The sequence below is a fragment of the Cervus elaphus genome, chromosome X (assembly GCF_910594005.1).
Source record: "Cervus elaphus chromosome X, mCerEla1.1, whole genome shotgun sequence".
Lineage (NCBI taxonomy): Eukaryota > Metazoa > Chordata > Mammalia > Artiodactyla > Cervidae > Cervus > Cervus elaphus.
Window position 1 is genome coordinate 8,180,280 of NC_057848.1, and position 15,394 is coordinate 8,195,673.

General features: G+C 54.1%; 1 protein-coding gene across 1 annotated transcript in view; it reads right to left on the bottom strand.

The window, feature by feature from the left end:
- Positions 1–15,394, bottom strand: part of LOC122690190 (proto-oncogene tyrosine-protein kinase receptor Ret-like) — a 52,963-nt gene that overhangs the window by 37,473 nt on the left and 96 nt on the right.

A 15,394-nucleotide genomic window follows, 5' to 3' on the forward strand; every position in this document is an offset into this window, starting at 1 on the left:
CAGACCTCATGGACTCCTCCCCAGGGACTGCCCCTCTCCCTGAGGGCCAGCTGTCCCTGTGGAGGGTCCCCCTAGCCCCACCGCCCAGACAGCAACTTTTGGCACCATTATCCTCTCCTCGTCCACCCCATGCCCCTCTTCTCATATCCTGTTCACATTTTCTCTTTATTCTAGTTGAATATTTGACATGTACAAGCAGTATATTTTGCAGAACATTTATGTCAAAATAGTGTTCTGCAACAGACACTCATGAACCTGTGGCCAACTTAACTGGACGTTTAGCAACAGTGCTGCCCCTCCCACACGCCCCTTCCACCTCATACACTCACAGAAACATGAATCTGGGTCTTTGTTTCCCTTGCCCCTCTTTTTAAAACACTTTTACCTTATTCTTGAAAGGCACTTCTGCTGGGCAGAGAATTCTGTGTGTGTGAGTGTTCAGTCATGTCCAACTCTTTTGTGACCCCATGGACTGTAGCCTGCCAGGCTCCTCTGTCCATGGAATTTTCCAGGCAAGAATATCTGGAGGGAGTTGCCATTTTCTCCTCCAGGGGATTTTCCCGACCCAGGGATTGAATCTGCATCTCCTGCATTGGCAAGCAGACCCTTTATCAACTGTGCCAACTGGGAAGCCCACTTGGGAAGCCCTGAGACTTCTACAGGACAGTTATTCTGTCCTTCAAAAGCGTGATTCTGCTGTCCTGCTTCTGAGAGCTCTGTACTCGTTCTGATGATTCCCTTCTTGGTTCTCTCTTCTCTCTGGTTGCTTCAGGACCTCCTGTGTTTGGTGCTTTCCTATTTCATTCTGATGAGCCAGCCTGCTCACCCCCATGTGGGTTTCCTCCGTCTCAGCTTATCTTCTAGGTGTTCTCTCCAGAGCATCCTTCAGCAAATGGCAGCCAGTCCCACAGCTCGAATGGCTGCCTCTGGGCCAAGGAATGCCACGTTCACCAGCCCTGACCTCCACCCAAGTACCAGAGACATCCGTACCAACTCGCTCCATCCTCTCCCTCATCTCAGTTCAGCTTAGAGGACCACCTAGCCTCCCTGAGCCCACTCTTTTTTTTTTTTTTGGCTGTACTGGATCTTAGTTGTGGCATGCAAGATTTAAGTTCCTGGACCAGGACTGAAGCCAGGCCCCCTGCTTTGGGAGCACAGAGTCTTAGTCACTGGACCACCAGGGAAGTCCCTCCTTGAGACCACTCTTGACCCCATAGGCCACTTGCCCCAGAGCAGCCAGGGTCAGTCAGATCATGTCACAATCTGTCTGAAACAACAAACTAGTGAGTGAAACAACAAATGAATCCAGGAAGGAACAAACTAATACATAAATGGTTTTAAGCACAGAGTGGCGGGGGGAAGGTGGGCGGGAGGTTAACAGCTGGGCACATTTGGAAAACAGTGAGACTTTGGGATAGGAGAGGGGGCAGGGTATCAGAGAGATGGGTGATATCACCTTGGTCAAGACCCCCTGGCTTGGTCTGATAGGCACAGGGAGCCACAGGTGGGTGGCCAGTGGCAGGATGAGTGCAATGGAGCCTCACGGATGCCCCTCCCCGCCCCATGAGGCTCACGTGGGGCACACAGCACCCTCTAGTGCACGACCTGCCTGGGTGAGGCCAGAGTTGGCATTGAGCAAAGAAACCCTGAGGACACCTAAGAACAAAATCACTGACCACGGCTCAGGAAATGATGGCCTGGTAACTGAGGAACACTGCCAACTGGGAGACATTAGGCAGAATGACACACACATGCACACACACACATGTGCACTCTCAGGCAGGGTCACCCTGTAGGATGCTCCACACACCCCACGATCTCCATTTTTTGTCCCAGATGGAGGCTGGTTTTGCAAGGGATTGTAATGTAATTTTGGCTTTTTAGGAAAAAAGCACAGGTCAGGAGAACCAGTGCCTATGAGCGCAGAGAGGGCCCTGCAGGCCAGCCCCACTTTGGCCATAAATGGGGCTGATGGTATGCTCAGTACCTCCTGTGTGTGGCCATAAAACCATCACCACCATCACCACCATTACCCAACCACAATCACCACCCCCAGCTACACCATTACCACTACCATGATCACCACTCTCCCCACAAGCACCATCACCTTCACCCCCCTCACCTACACAGCATCACCACCACCATCACTAACTTCACCTGAACTCCAGGCCCCCACTATATTATCATCCCCACACCCTAACCACTACTGACACCATCACCACCCTCCCCACAACCATCACCTCACACCTTCACCCACCAGCTTCACCACTACTGCTGACCATGCCTACACCATCACCACCCACCATCACTCCACCCTCCAACCATCGCCACCATCATCACTCTGCTAGGCATCCAGAGGCTTCCAAATGAAGCAGCTTTGCCAGGTTTGACCCACATAAGATGTGGGAAGAAAGCTGGACTGGAAAGACCCACAAAGCCAGCCCGGGCCTGTCCTGTTCACTGCTGCATTCCCAGAACCTTGCCTGATGCCTGGCACAGAGCAGGCGAGAAGGGAAGGCCTGGGTGGCCCTTTGAGAGCCAGCCACCTCTGTTCACGGGTCCTGGGCTCAGCTTAGATGTCACAAGCCAGTGCCTCCTTGCAGGGAATATGACAGCTTGCCCCAGTCCTCATGCTGGGAACTGAAGCCTCTCTACAAAATCATCAAGAAAACTCTGGCCTGTGCAGGTGTACCCAAAGCTGAACAGCTAAGTGCATACATGGGTGGTGAATACAAGCCAGGGCTAGCTACTTTACTTGGTGCCCAGTGAGGACACTAATCACCATGAGAGCAGCCTCAATTCCAGTCTTAAATTCCCTCTTCCCAAATGCTGCCAGCAGCCCTCAGTGGACAGCCTGTGTGCCACTGTGGCCACAAGGCTGAGTCGCCTTCCTGGCCCGGACTGGGCACACAACAAAGGCCAGCTGGCACAGAGGCCTGGCACACAAGGAGGAGTGAGCAGCCACCCTGGCACACCCTGGATGCCTGGGGCTCTCCACGCTCCTGAGGATTCTGTCTAGTGCAGAGCCCAGGCACCTGCCTGCCTGTCTGGTCAGGGACTTCACACATAGCCCAGCTCTGCAGGCCTTCCCTCCATCATCCCTTCAGACTGAGCCTCATCGTGTGGTCCACGGTGGGCAGGGCAGGCAATCACATGCAGGGGTACTGTGTCTCCCCACACACCTGTCTGCGTGGGCCCTGCCTGGACAGGGTGGCTGGTGGCCTGGAGAGAGGAGGAGAAACCCGAGGGCCAGGCCTTGCCTCAGAGGCACCACAGACCTGTACGTACAGGTACATTCCTCCACACGTGAAAAGCTCTGACTTGCCCACCTTACCCGAGCTCTTACTGTAGACCTCAGTCTCCCCGTCTGTTTCCCAATTCTGAGGAAGAGAATTCACTTCTTGCTCTCAGAATGGAACTGCAACCAGGCCTAGGTCTCCTGACAACCCCCTCCTCTGCCATGCCATCTATGTAGTCCTCTGCTGATGGGCAGGAAGGGGTCAGGGTGTGGCTGAAGTTTGGGGTAGTGAGGTGTGCAGATGAGATCTGCAGCCCAGCTGCATGGAGCCAGCAGCCCAAATTCCTCCCTTGTGCCCAGGCCCCAACCTTCTGTTCCCAGAGGCCTGAGGGCCAGGCTGCACCTAGCAGGCACCCGTGGCCACCACCCACATCCCCACCCACCCGGACCAGCTGCAACAGCTTCGCTCAGATGATGGACACTCATGCCCAAATGTGATTTCCCAGCTGCCGCTGAGTTACTCACCAGCCTCACTAGCAGTTCCTTCCAGCTTCTATGCAAAGGAAACTGCGAATTAGGTTACAATTAATTTCTTTACCCAGGGCAAAGCCTGACTGGAAAAAGACTGGCCACCCAAGTGGCCTGATGATGACTGTTCTGCAGGTCACCAGGCTCCCTTGGCTCTGGGGTTCCTGTGCTTTGTAACCCCAGCCAACGGCAGGTGTATCAGCCCCGGCCTGGTCAGGTCAGCCCTGGCGACTGGCCAGGACATCCCAGGCTTTGACTCTGGTGCTGCTGCCCAGCAACTGTCCCCCTCTCACCCAGCAGGGCACTATGACTCAGATCTCAACAAATGTGTCACCTCATTGGACCTCCTTGAACAGCCATGGTCCTGCCCCTTTCTGCCCCTCCCCCCAGCACCGGTCTCGCCCAGCCCAGGTTTACCATTAACCAGCAAGGGCTTCCCCGAAGGTTCATCAGGTAAAGAATCTGCCTGTGATGCAGGAGACACAGGTTCGATCCTTGGCTCGGGAAGATCCCCTGGAGGAGGAAATGGCAACCTACTCCAGTATTCTTGCCTGGAGAATCCCATGGACAGAGGAGTCTGATGGGCTACAGTCTATGGCATTGCAAAGAGTTGGATTTAACTCAGCAAGAGTGAGACTTCTTTATTGGGTTCGCCAAAAAGGTCGTTTGAGTTTTTAATGCATGATATTACAGAAAAACCCAAACGAACTTTTTGGCAAGCCAATGCATTCTTCCCGAGAGGCTCTATTCCAAATGCTTCACGTGCATCACCCTACTAATGGACATGACAACTGCCAGAGGTAAGGACAACTTCTGGTTCCTGTCTTAGAGCAAGGAAACCAAGGCAGAGAGAGGCTACCTTGCCCAAGGCTGTACAGAGTGAGTGAGCCAGGACTTAAGGGTTCTACTCTTAGGTATACATGGCCACCAGGCTCCTCTGCTCGGTGACGGCTGTGCACACACATGTGGAAAAGCCAGGGCACCATGACCTGGGACTCCAGGCCACCCATCCACCTGCTTGCTGACCAGGTGGAAAATGCAACCTAAATAATCCTCCATAGTCTTCTTCAGTCTCCTCAAAAATGCAGGTGCCCTTAAAAGTCTCCTCGTGGAAATTTGCTCTTTCATATCTCAGTGAAACAGAGCAAAGGCCCAGGAAGGCGTGAACAGGGGGGAGTTTGCTCAGCCAGCGCTGTCCAACAGGGACAGACATGGTCAAGGCTGCTGAGTGTGCAGGTACCTGGGGATGCTGGGGGCCTGATGTGCCCATGCCCCCTGGACACAGGACTGAGCCTTGAGGGGTCCTTTTCTTTGCTGCTGTTAGATCCTACTATTCGATACCTGGGTTGGGAAGATCCCCTGGAGGAGGAAATGGCAACCCACGCCAGTATTCTTGCCTGGAGAATCCCATGGACAGAGGAGCCTGGAGGGCTAGAGTCCATGTGGTTGCAAAGAGTAGGATACAACTGAGCATGTGTGCGTGCACACGTGCACATGCATGCACGTACACACACACATTTCACCTTCAGAAGTGAGTCTAGATACAAAGGAGAGATTTCAGTGTGACTCGTGAAAGCAGAGAGACAAGTGCAGAGCCAGGCCCAGGCCACGCTCCTTCTCTGTCTTCCTGCATGGCCCACTCAGTGCTCAGCCTCTCTGCATCTGTTCCCAGCTGTGAACAAGGACAGGGACCCTCCCTGGAAGGGCTGCTGGGACCAAGCACCTACTGGTGGGAGCCAGAGCCACTTCTCCTCTTTTCTCCCTCTCTTTTTTTTTTTTTGCAAAGAACTTGTGGTTTATTAAAGACAACTTGTCGTCAGCAGCATTTATTCAAAGAACAAAACAAATGAAAAAATAAAATCAGACTAACATTCTGACCCTTAGAGTGAGACTAACTGAATTCATTCAGCCCAGTGTCCAGAATCCTAGGGGCAGCTTCCCAAGGAGGAAGCCTTGGAGTCTCGGGGTCTCTTGGCACCTCCCTTGAGAGTCTTGCCGGGGGGTGGGGGCGTGGAAATTGCCAAGGGTAATTCTTCCCTTTGGAGGAGTTCAGTCTAACCTGGGTATGGTCCCTGTGCTCTTTTGACCTTCATCACAAAGTCAAGGAGAGGACACTGGACCCAGGTCTGCCACTGAGGCAAATCAGATGCAGTGATGCAGGACGGTCCCAGGAAAGAGGAGGGCAGAGGGACAGGCGAGAGGGAATGCACTGGGGTCCTGGTCAGTGTCTGCTGGGTCACAGGCTGCGGCCCCAGCCTCGGGCTGTGAAGGGATCACGCAGGGGCTGACCACCAGCAGACGAGTTCTGGTACAAGGGTGACCCAGGCTGCTGGGAGGATGTGTGTTTCTGCCTCATACTGGTGTGGTGTCTTTACACACTAGTTCTCCCTTACACTCAGTTCTACCACAGAGCTCAGAGCTCCCCCAGCCAGGACCTTCTGGAAAACCAGGAAGGTCCCAGAAGGCAGGGAGAGAGGATGCTGATTGACTCTGGAAGGTCAGGAAGACCATGTCTCCAACCTGCTTCCTCCTTTCCAGCCTTACCCTTCATTTCCAAACCAAGCACTTGCCAACCTGCAATAAATAACCAGGAGTCTGAATAAAGAGCAAAAATCTCCCAGATACTGTGTGGGAAGAGGAAGAAAAAGGGAAGCATACAAAGTCCCAGAAGCATCCACAGGACAGCCTGGCAAGGAGCCGCCTCCTCCCTGACTCCTGAATGAGACCTCCTTGGGCCCACAAAGGCTTCCTGATAACCCCCCAGTCAAGATCTTCCCACCCTGAGCAGGGTCCCAGCACTCGTGCAGCTTCTGGGTGCGAGGGGTGTGGCACACTGCTTTGGTACATTCTGCTGTCCCAGGAAAACAGCTTCAAGGAACTGGCAGTACGACATCACATAGCTGCAATCATGGTAATCAACTTACGCCAGATCAGCCTGGTTATTTTTAGAGTCTGGATTGAGGTGAAGAGTTGACTCGTTGGAAAAGACCCTGATGCTAGGAGGGATTGGGGTCAGGAGGAGAAGGGGACGACAGAGGATGAGATGTCTGGATGGCATCACTGACTCGATGGGCATGAATTTGAGTAAACTCCGGGAGTTGGTGATGGACAGGGAGGCCTGGCGTGCTGCGATTCATGAGGTCGCAAAGAATCGGACACAACTGAGCGACTGAACTGAACTGAACCGAAGACAGGGCAGCCCTGGGTTCTTCTATTGCTCAGTCCTGCCTTGTCAAGTGGGCTGAGTAGGTCACTGGTCCCCAGAACCTTGCATCTTCCTCCCCAGCCCCAGATCTTCTACAGAATGATCCTTGGGCACTGGCATCTCACTTATAAGAAGGGACACCATTGCTTCTGGGACATTTGAGCTCAATGTGGCTTTAAGGTCTCTGTCTTCTGAGACTATCCTTAGGGTCCCAGTGGGGTCACAATGACTCAACCCCACAGAAGGACACTGGATGAAGCCATGTCCTCTTCAAAAGGGACCTGGGGTTCAGACACTGAAATGTCTCTGGCCAAAAGCTGCTTCTTGGCAACACCTGGTGGAAATTTGATAAAGCAAAGTAAACTCAACAACAAAAGAAGGTCCACCCAATTGAAACAGGGGCAAAATAGTTGCTTCCCCCCAAAAGATACAAATGGCCAAGAAGGAAGTAAAAAGACTCTCAGCATCACTGATAATTAAGAAAAAGCAAATCAAAACCATAGGTGAGGACACTGCTTGTATCCAAGAAGATTGATACAATTTAAAAATATAAACAGAAACTAACATGTGTTGGTGAGGATGTGGTAAAACTAGAACTCTCACACACAGCTGGTAAAATTGTAAAATGTTTCAGTTGTTATCAGAAAATAGCTTGGCAGTTCCTCAGAAAAGAGCTTGGCAGTTCCTCAGAAAAGTTGAAATTATCACATGACCCAGCAATTCTACCCCAAAATAAACACCTAAGAGAACTGAAAACAGGGATTCAAACAGATACTCACACAAAAATATCCACAGCAGCATTATTCACAAAAGTCAAAAGATGTAAACAACCCAAATGTCCACCAAGAGATGAATGAATAAATAAATGTGATACATGTTGCATTGGCCCTAAAGTTCATAAACCCAAACAAACTTCCTGGCCAACCCAATACATGCAATGTAATATTACTCACCCTTAAAAAGGAATGAAATACCAATACATGCTACAACACGGATATACCTCCAACCAAGTAAAAGGAGCCTGATACAAATGAAAGGTCAATTTATTTTAAATATCCAAAATAGACAAGCCCATAGAGACAGGTGCAGAGTGGCAGTTACCAGGGGCTAGTGTGGGGGGACTAGGCGCACTGCCTAATGGGTATGGGGTTTTCTTTGGGGGGTTAACAATAATGTTCTGGAACTACACAGGGGTGATGAATATGCAATGCTGTGAATGTACTAAATCCCACTCAACTGTTCACTCTAATTTTGTTATGTGAATTTCATACCTCAAAAGAAGTGAATTTTAATTGTTTACCACCCTGTTCTTCCCCCCATCTCCGCAGGAGAGACCACCCTGGAAGAGGCAGGGGCACAAGTGCAGAGCGGACCCCAGGAGCCTGCACAGGTGCCCCAGTGTGCATCCCACCAAACCACCATGCTCTCCTCTGCACACTGGCTTCTCTTGCAGCGAAAAGGACCCTGTGATGGGATTCCAGCCTGTGGAAATGGGCAAAGAGCCCAGGGCCCTAGAAACCCGACTCCTCAGAGCTCTGGGCCCCTCTTGTGCACACAGTCAGGTGTGGAGTGGCTGCCAAGGGCAGGGGGCGGGGAGCAGGAGACAAATGAACAGTGTTGAGACGTTGAGACTGGGGGTTTCTGTCACCCCCAAGTTCATAGTCTTTCCTGCTCACATAGGTACAGGGGATAGGAGGCTGCAGAAGAAGATTCAAGAGGGTCCCAGGGGAGACTTCTCAAGGCTCTGTGGAGTCACATGTGTGATCTCCTGTAAAGATCCCCTGCAGGTGCCAATCTGATGAGGAGGCTCAACCCAGTGGCAAAGCATGTGCTCACAGCACAGAGTACACGGTCACCTTGCACCCATGTCATGGCCAAGAGGTGGCGGAATGGAGTGCTGATTCCATCCTTTCTCCTTCCCAGAAAGAAAAAAAAAGAGCATCAGATGCACCATGGACAATGCTGGAAAGGCAGGATAGGGGAGGAGGGAAGGAGAAAGCACACTCTGAACCAGCCCCTCAGCTTCTGGGTCTTTCCCTGTTTCACCGTATCTGTGTCTTTGACTGTTTCAGGGGTAGAAAAACTTGAGAAAGAAACTCCATAAACTCTTTCCCTCCACTCGGACTCCCACCACCACGCTGTGCACCCCAGATCGCCCCCCACCCCCACACCTGTCTCACTCTCAGGTTCTGGCACACAGAACATATATCTTCCCAAGCATTTTCCAGGCTGTTAGTTAAAGCTTAGGAACTTATAGTTTTTCTTTTCCTTTTTTTTTTTTTTTTTGTTAATTAAAGCTTAGGAACTTACATGGTTTCTTTCCCCCTTTTGCTAAGACTAAGAACCACTGGAGTTTTCTGGCAATCCCATAGGCAGGAATGGGGGACTAGAACCAGTTCTGATGTCCATTGTCTCACCAGAGAGGTTCTGACTGTTTCAGAAGCCAAATTGTTTCTTCAATCACAGGGCAGTCAGAGCTGGTAATCAGGGCACAGCTTGGAGCTCTGCCTCCCTCTCCCGGCCACCCTGCCCCTTAGATACTTCTCTGGAGCCCAGGGCCCTGTGGAACCCAGACAGTAGCTCCCAGGTCAGAAGAGTGAAGGCTTAAGATGGGGATAAAGTAAAGTCCCAGTACCTGAATCTGGGGGCAGTGGGCTGGGGCCCCCAGGACGTGGGTCTGCAGGGGCAGGGGTGTCTTCCCTGAGTGGGTCCCAGAACTGATCCCTGCCTGCCACAGAGGCCCCCAGTCCCACTAGGTATCCTTGATGTCATGGAGAGCCTGCATCGGCCGGACCAACAGGTGGGCACACACCTGTCCAGGTGCACAGGTGACCTTTCTACAGTGGTACCTTGGCTGCTATACTCTGTGGAGCCGCTCACCAGGCAAAAGCAAACAGAGGTGTTTGCTCAGGGCTGGCCACCTGCTCTCCTTGAGGGCCCAGGTGGTGCCTGATCTGCCTTCCCCAAGCTCCTGCTGGCGTCATCACACCCACAACCATGCTTTCTAGGGGGTATCAGTTCTACCTCCCTGCTCTCTCTCGCCCCACCCTACCTTGCCCAGGGTCTTGCAGTGGACAGCTGATAGGGCCACTGGCTTTCAGGCTCCAGCCTCAGGGACAGGTGCCAGGGGCTCCCACAATTACCCAGCTGTGAGGCCAGAGCTTGATGGAAGCCCAGGTCTCGTCTGGTCCAGAGCTTGGGAAGGCGGATGGTGGGAGAATTGGGAGGTGAAGCCAGGCAGGAAGTGGGCCCCGTCCACAGGGGCTCCCAGGGCTTCAGCCCAAAGAGGACAATACCCTCAGGTCCTCTCAGGTATGGCGGAGCTCTGTCTTGGGAGCCACAGCCTCCCTTGAGCATGGGAACACGGTGGTCGGGGAGGGGGACCTGCGCTGCCAGTCCGCTGCTCTGGGGTAGGGAGGGAAAGCCATGTGGGCTCTGGAGGCCTGAGTCTTCATACCCCTTCAAGCCCCTCTGAGACTACCCAGGTCATGGCCCTGGGTGATCTCTCTGAGTCACACCAACCCCCCAGTCTTCCAGGAGCTGAAGCATGCCCACCCATAAAGCATAGCACTCTGCCCTTGAAGACCCAGGGGAAGCAAGTGAGAAGGCAGGAGGGAGGGAGGGAGGGAGGGGGATGTCCTCCACTGCCTTCACACCCTGTGGCCCAAGCCCAGAAGGGCCCCTTTCCTGCCTGGCAGCCCACCATCCCTGCTTCCACCCGGCCCCACAGCCTGCCTTCTGCCATGCACTTCCATTTGATATCACACACACACATTTGAGATAAATGACAGCTTGGCGCTTCCTTTACTGCCCATTTCTCCTATATGGAGACAGCTCTGAGGTCAAAGTCACCTTCTGCATTCTCCCCGGGTGCACCCCTAGTCCTGGAGAAGCTGCCTGGGTAGCAGGTGGTCCCTCGGAGCGTGTATGTGGGCTGCTCACCAGTACTGTTATTGTTACTATTAAGTCACTCTCTCAGAAAAACAATTGCAGAAATCAGGAGGAAGAAGAGAAAGAAATGAAGAGGAGAAGATGAGGGACTGGAGCCTGAACACAACCCCCACATGAGGAAGTGTCCTCCCCCACATCCACAGGAAGGGGGTGGGTCTCCAGAGTGGAGACTAGCCACTTCTTCAGGATAGAAGGAAGCAATACCGTTGTTGGGGGGCACTTCTCCGGCTCTGCCTCTTTCCTGGGGAGCCCAGTGGGCACTTTCTTCTCCCAGAATGTCCTGGAGTCCAGGTAAGGAGACACAGTCATACCCATGTGCCCTGAAGCCCAGCCCCTGCCCTCCCCCACTCCTCAGCACAGTGGCTTCTGTCAGGTTCTAGGTCCCCAGGCAGAGGCGGGTACAAGGGTCACACTCTCAGCCTACACCACTAGCACGCTCCCTCCCCTGGGGCCAGTTATGACAGGATCCCACCTGGAGGCAGTTCCTGGACCTGTAGGACTCCCAGACATCAGCTACAGTAGCAGTCCCATCTGAGAATCAGCCAGAGTCCTGCGGGCTCCTGACTCAGGTGTTGGGGAGCATGGCAGCACACTTCCGTCCCAGACCCAGGCCAGGCTGTCCCTCGGGCCCCTGGAGCACCCCACCAGAGGGTGACCAGTGGGTGAGCAGACTCAGGGCCACCTTCCCCACACCCATCCCCGGACTCCTCCTGAGCCCTGTTGCAGGTCCCCACCACCGCTGGCCCAGAGGAGGGGCTTGCTGAAAACCAGAGGACCAGGGCCACAGAGTCATGAAGTCCTCTTCACGGGCTCAGGTACACGGGCTGTGGGAGCCTCAGTTTTCTTACCTATGAAATGGGAATACAAGGCCACATCCCTCAGGGTTTCAGGAGGATACAGTGAGTAGCAGACAGGCGGTGCTGAGCACAGGATCAGCATGCTGTGGGCCCCCTGGGGTGGCTGTTGCTGGCATCACCTTATCCAGTTAAGACCAATAGGCAGAGGGCACCTCTTTTGGGTCACAGGGGGAGAAGCCCTCAGGCAAGGCAGCAGTTTCCTGCCCCCCCCACCCCACTTCCGCTTGGCACCCCATACTTCAGGTTAACAGATCCCATAATTTTTCATTTGTTTTCTCCTCCCCTGGCTAAAAGGCCATTAGCACCCCATTAGGTAAAAGAATCCCATTTTCTTCACACCACCAAGGAAACAGTGATTTACTTAGCCATCCTTAATGCAATTCTGCAGAATAAAGGCAATTTTGCAATGGTCTCAATAAACTTCCCCATTTGCTCTCTGCTTGCAGACCCTACTCTTAGGAGCCTACCAGCTGACCCAGCCCCTTGCTCCCTCAGAAGGCTGGACTCTGCTAGGGCCCAGGACAGTCAGTGTGGAGCACAGGCAGCTCTCAGAGGCCAGAAGGGCTTAGGGGGACCCAGGTGAGCCTGATGAAGCACACCACCACTCGTCCCTGGCCAGAGAGGGAAGGGGCAGAAAGAGAAACAAAGAGGTCGGCAGAGCAGTCTTCCTGGCTGAGGGGCTGTGCTGGCACCTGCTGGTCCCAGCAAAAGTGGCACACCCAGGTCCAACTGCAGAGGGGCAGGGCCCACAGCCTGGAGAGCAGGCTGGAAGTCATGGCCAGTACTGGGAGTGAGAGGCCCCAGGGGCGTGCAGGCACAGGGGGCAGGTCTCTCCTTGTGGGCAGAGGTACTGAGCAAAACGGGAACCCAGAAGCCAGGCCAGGAAGATGGGAGGTGCGAGGCCTCATGAGGAAGAGCAGGGAGAAGGTGCTGGGTGAGCAGTCAGCCTGAGACATTCAGGGAGAGCCCTGGAAGCTGGGAATCAGTCTCTTCATCCATGCCACGGGGACATCTGTACCTGCACTGGAGCAGTAAAACGCCACACACTCTTCTGAGAACAACTTCTAGATGGGTCCAGGATGCCCCAGGTGGACAGGCTGTGCCCCCTGGGTGTGAATAGGGAGGAGCAGGTGTCCCTGTGTATACACATGGGGGTCACAATGTGTGGGAGTAGCAGGGAGGGGGGCTGGGTTTCCCAGATAAGGGTGTAGTGTGAGGGGCCGAGCATGGGTGTGAGTGTGTCCACAGGCCTCATGATCACATATCCTTGAGAAAGGGCAGTGGTGTCTCGGTGATCACCAAGAGTGAGCATGAGAGTGTGTGAGCATGGATTCAAGAGTGTGTGTGTGTGCCCATGTGTGCCCTCACACAGATACCAGAGTGTGGGTGAGGAGTACTGCCCTACTCTGGGAGTCTGTGTCTGGGATGGCGCCTTTTTCTGAAGGCGTGTGAATTCTTACACAATGAGAGTGTGTACACATGGAGAGGGGCACACACTAGGGGTCTGGTGATGTCCTATGACCTTGGTCTGAGCACCCCTGAGCCCTCTAGCCCATCCCTGCCAGCTCTGAGGCAGTGCTTTCCTTCCCCAACACTGGGGTCCAGGCCACTGCCGCTCCATCTGGTTGCCTCCCTACCCTGCCTCTCATCAGTCATCCAGCACAGAAGAGAGCTTCCAGTCTGGGGGAGGTAGGTCTAGGCCAGCAGGGAGGGCTTTCATCCCCTAGAGACCCAGCCCATACCCCAGGTAAGAGGCACGGCCACTGAAGGGCTGCATCCAAAGGGGCCGCCCTGAGGCCGGGCTACTCCCAGCCTGGGTGAGTCCCGGAGCAGTGGCCCTGGCTCACTTGCGGCAGTCTGGAGCGCCACACTGAGAGAGCTCCAGAACTGCCACTCTGAGTAGTGTGCCCGCAGGCCTCTCCAAACGCCCAGCTGTCTCCTCCTGAGTACCGCGGGGCCACCTCTCCACTCTCAGTGTCGTCAATCAGTTTCTTACTCATCCTGTTGGAAGAGTGGGTGGGGCAGGAGACCTGCTTTCCCTGGATTGGAGGGCCTTTCTCCCACCACCCAACTCCTTAAGTCCAGGCTGTGAAAAAGCCACTTGCATTCCTACCAAGTGTCACAGGTCCATGCTAGCAGCCCCGCTCCCAGTCCAGTCCTCCTAGCCTCAGCTGGACACCTTGGCTAAGCACAGGAGAGGCATGGGAAGTCCTCTTCTAGGTTCTGAGGCCACCAAGTCCACCCTGGCTTCGGCCTCTCACCTGATCACCCGCCCATTACTACAAAGTTGCAACGCAGAGTTACAAGAGATCTTCTGAAGGCCTTGTCTGTGTTTACTTCTGCGGAGTCTTCATCCTTCTTCTGTCTGTTTCCGCCTCACAGCACCCTGACCCCAGACTCCCAATGCTTCCCCCATTCTTCCCCGGGGCATGGGAAGGATTTCTCCCCTGCCTTTCCTGTGATGGGCTGGGGGCCCATCCTAGTGTAAGTATCTGACTCTTGAGTTTAGGATCCAGTCATACAAATGAAACCTTGGGCAGGCCTGTGAACCCACCGTCTGTGCAGGACCCAGGGCCAGAAGCAGGGAACCACTCACTGCCTCTTGTATTCCCAAAGGCTGAAGGGAAAGGTGGGGAAGGGTGGTGGGGGCTACTCTCAGAGGGAAATTTAGTACATACATATAAGTATTTAAGAAAAAGAAATCAGGGACAATTTGAGAGAAACTAAAATTCGTGGCCACGGGGGGGCAGGGGGTAAGGAGCAGATTCCACAGCCTTGGGGTTCATTCATCTGTTGAGAGTTTTGGAGGTGGGGGCAGTGACCAGCCTCTGCAAAGCCACTTCGAATCCTCCCAGCACTGATGCTGACAACACACAGCCCTACTCCACTCCAGGATGGTAAAAGCGCTTGGTGCATGTTGGCCCCGAACTGTCAAATGGTGCCAAAGGCTGCACCTTCAGGTACCCCTGCGGGGCAGCAACAGGGGACTCTAAAGAAGCGGGTGGGACTGGAGCCAGGGCCGGTGGCGCTGGGCCAGCCTGAGCGGGCCCTCGAGGGCAGCCTCCCTAAAAACCACAGGCTTGGGGGATTTTTAAGAAGTAGGGTGGCAAAAACTCACAAGGAAAAGCAACCGTTTTAAAAAGATCAGATCCCCTCCGCTCTCACCTGAGAGAGGATATCAGAGCTGGAGGAGAAACGCACTGACGTGGAGTGTGACAAGGAAACCAAAATGGAGCAATCGTTTACAGAAACACAACTCCTCCTGCCCCAGTGGCAGGCTTTTTAGGGCTACCTTACCCGTCCTCCCCTACCTGCACCGAAACACCAACAAGATCCGCTTGGTTTCCCCCGAGACGCTGCTGTGGCCCGAGGCGCAACCAGGCAGGCGAGCGTGGCTGCGACTCAGGCCCTGGGCACAGGCGCCTGGCCCGTGTCCGGCTCCGGCCGAGACCCACCCAGCCTGGGGCCCGAGGCGCGCTGCCTGCCACACCACCCCACTCCCAGTGGAGCCCAAGTGGCCAGTAACTGCCTGGCCCACTGCCCGCCGCGAACAGAAAGGCATTTTCAAACGCGTCCACTCCACCGCGCGGCTCCAACTTCACCCCGGCCGCTGCG